Below are 3,694 nucleotides of genomic sequence, written 5' to 3' on the forward strand. Positions count from 1 at the left end.
CATTAAGCCCCAGTTGACTGAGAAAATATAATTCCGCTAAGTTGATGCTTTGCATCACTTTCAGATCTCAAGCTTGTGCTATGCAATCCTAGAAATATAAAAATGAGTGAAGAATTTTGGCAATTCAGAATTTGGAATGAAGCAGAGGGCAAGGGACAGGTGGCTCAACAACTATCTAAATTCTTCTTACTATTAATTTCCAATAAAATGCCATCATTCTATTTGGTGGATTTCCTGAAGCTCTAACTTGGAATCTATTTTGAGAAAAACTACTCAAGTGCTCGCTTTGGCAGCACATTTACAAAAATTGGAACAACAGAGAGAAGCTTAGCATGGCCCGTGTGCAAGAATATCATGTGAATTTATGAAGTAGTCCATATTATTTATTGTTTATTAAGTCGAGTTTTTGTTACGGTATTAAACAATTTTTGGACATAGAGAGTGGTGATGTTGCACAACGTTGTGAATGTAATTAGGCATAGAATTTACACTTAAAAACTGTTAAAATAGCAAATATATATATGCAAATAAGCTTATTAGAGCAAAATATAGTTAATTTGTAGAGGTTCAATTATATTAAATCATTGTTCCCCATTCTCCTTACTCTTACAAAAGAAAATTGAAAACTAAAATGTAACATCGTAATCATTCTTTCTTTCCGATTTTAAAGCTGAACAACAAATATAGCAGTGATTTACATATGTAATACATTAAAAAGTAAATAATTCATCTGTAATGAAAGCCATGGTAGGACATGGGGAGTAGTAAGTTAATAAAAAGAGAAACATCATAGTCTGTAGATATTAGGGTACAGTCACGGAGGAAAGATAAGAGGGAGAAATAAGTTCCTTTGATAGATTTGATCCTGCCCATAATTAGGTACTGAACTTCAACAGTTTGCCCTGAGGGTTCATGGGATGATCCAGACACTGGTCATTTACTTTCCTTGCAGTTTGTTTACTTTGTTTCTTTTTCTTCCCTGTATTGCTTTTCCTCTACCAGCAGTTAGTGTTTCTCTTTCTTTTTTTTTTTTTAATTTATTATTATTTTTTGCCAATGGTGTTTTTCTCCTCTTCTTTTTTTTTTTCTTTCCAAATCTCACAGGGTTATTCCTCAAAATATATTTCTTATTTATATTCAAGCTGTTTTGCAGTTTAATCTGCTGGTACATTTGAAATTTATTTCTGAATCTCTTGCCATTTTGCTAGAACTGTCCCTGTCCATCCACCCACCCCCATTCCCCACCCGAACCAACTTCATTTTTCTTACTCGTTTGGATCAAGACCCAAAATATTTTTTACTTCTGTATTTACAAAAATGAAGTTTAGCATGTTACCACCTTTTAATTTTTGTCTCACAAATAATGATTCTAGAACTGTCCTAAAGCCAAAACTATATTTAGTAAACATACAGGATTGTCTTTTAAACTGCTTCATAGAACATCATCGGCATGACTAGCAGAAGGTGCCAGATTTAGGGTGATAATCACTTACTGCTCTCTTACCTAAACATACAAACCTAAGTAAGGTTCATTTTGTATCTGCTGAATTACCTAAAACTACTACAATTCTATAATATAATAGCAGAATGTAGTCATGGCAGCAATATAGCGTTTGGAGTAAGAAAAATTAGGTTTTAGTTCACACCTTTCTGTTCTTTATTTAGAAGATCTTTCTAACTTGACTTTTTAAAATACAGTGTAAGTTTGCTGATAATAACTTGTGCCTGACCTAACTACTTCGGTTACCCTGTGAAATAACTGAAATAATACCTTTGAAATCATTCTGTAGACTAGGTGAAATAATTATTATAAATATTATTTTGTGGGTTTGGTAGTTACAACAAATTGATAGAATTTGGGGAGATTAAATATTTCACTGAACACATAAAAAACTTCATTGAAATAAAATATAATCCATAATAAGAAACTGTCTTCAGAGTAGTACTTTTCCTTTCAACTACCTAACTTTCACTTGTCTTTTGTCATTTTCATTTCCTACTCTTACCCCTGAAAGAAAAACAGAGATTTCCATTCATCTACTGATAACAGGGGCTGGTCATGTCTAGTGAAATTCATTACTGCTTTGATTTCTATGAGATCCTTTAAACTCTGTTGGAGTTGTCCTCTTGCCATGTCCATTTTTTCTGTTGTCTAGATCACTCTGATGTGTACTTTGATTCCCTATTCATTTCTTTGCTGCCTCTTGTACACTACATAATGACAAGAATGTCCATCATGTTGAAGAAAGAAGTTTTTTTGGTACCTTAAGATAAATGAATTCAGAGTTTTGATGCTGCATACACAGAAAAAAAAGTCCTATAAAATGTAAAATTAGTATTGATTAAATAAAAAATTTGAATTATATTTAAATGTGTAAAGATAATAAATAATTATCAAAGGGAAAAATCAGAGGCAAGAAAAAAATGTACTATAGTTAAGAGATTTAAATCTGTATTTTTCTTGGTGTTGTTTCCTTTAATGGTTATAGAAAACATTATAAAGGATCTCACTGTTGCTATTTATGCACTGTGAAGTTGCCCCAAACTGTTTATGTCTATAAAAAAATTGATGTATATGATCTTTTATCTGTGTCAGATATGCATCAGCAATTCATATTAATATGGGTTTTTAGGAAATCCAAGATTTTTGTATGTCTCATTACCCTTACTGAGCAAGGTAAGATTATGGTTGTGTTATTGTTCAAGCTGACACATTCCTTGATGATAGAATTTTTCTTGGGCTTGATTGTCTAAGGCAGTAAACACAATATACTCAGCACTTATTTTGTGCTGAGCATAAAACATCACATTTGGATTTCTGGGAGAGTTCCAAAGATATTCCGATGACCAGGGGAATTTTACAATTTCACACAAAATCCCCATCAACACTTGGGATTATAAAGTGTTTTTAAGTGAAAGTAACTGAGGTATAAAATGATATCCCAGTGTACTTAACCAACATTGTTTAATGCCAATGATTTTAAGCACATGTCTTCATATGCTTATTGACTCTTTTGGTTTCCTATTCTATAAACTGCCTAAATATATATTCTTTATTTACTTGCTATTACAGTTTCGGCATCTTTGTTGTTAATTTGATGAAGTTATTTATATGTTCTAGATAACAATCTATTTCTTGTATTAAATTCTTCAATTCCACCCTCTACTTTTAAATTCATGTAAATTCTATACATTCTCAATTCTAGGATTTTTCTTCTTTTTGAGAAATCTACAAATGCTCTAAAATGTATAGAGAAGTATAAGAATGCACAAAGAGCCCAATCATTTTTTTAAAGGAAGTTATAAAAGTAAGATATACTATAGTATGCTATAGTATTAGCTGTATGTTTTAAATTTTGTTATTTAGAAGAACACACAGATAAAGCAATTGAAAAAATAGAGAGCTAGAAACTAAACCATTTGTATTTGGCCATTTCATATACAATAAAACATTACCATAAATTGCTGGGGAAAGATGGAGAGTTTAAGTAGATTGCAGCAAGAAGCCTAGTTCTCCATATAGAGAACAAGAAACTTAATCACGACATTCAAGGATGGAAACTAGATGGGTTAAATATTTAATTTTGAAGGTTAAATTGCAAAGTTAATAAAGGAAAATTAAGGAAAACTTCATTGCGTCCAAGAGGCAGAAAATAAACTTCTTGTATAAAAATTTTACAGAACAAATGACAAG

At 31.4% G+C, this 3,694-nt stretch overlaps 1 non-coding gene across 1 annotated transcript; it reads left to right on the forward strand.

Moving 5' to 3' along the window:
• Positions 1 to 277: 277 nt before the first annotated feature.
• LOC118543601 (U6 spliceosomal RNA) lies at positions 278 to 384 on the forward strand. Its single transcript, XR_004921153.1, has one exon. It is a non-coding gene; the product is annotated as a U6 spliceosomal RNA (small nuclear RNA).
• Positions 385 to 3,694: the final 3,310 nt, after the last annotated feature.

Source organism: Halichoerus grypus, chromosome 4, assembly GCF_964656455.1.
Source record: "Halichoerus grypus chromosome 4, mHalGry1.hap1.1, whole genome shotgun sequence".
In the NCBI taxonomy this organism is placed as follows: Eukaryota; Metazoa; Chordata; class Mammalia; order Carnivora; family Phocidae; genus Halichoerus; species Halichoerus grypus.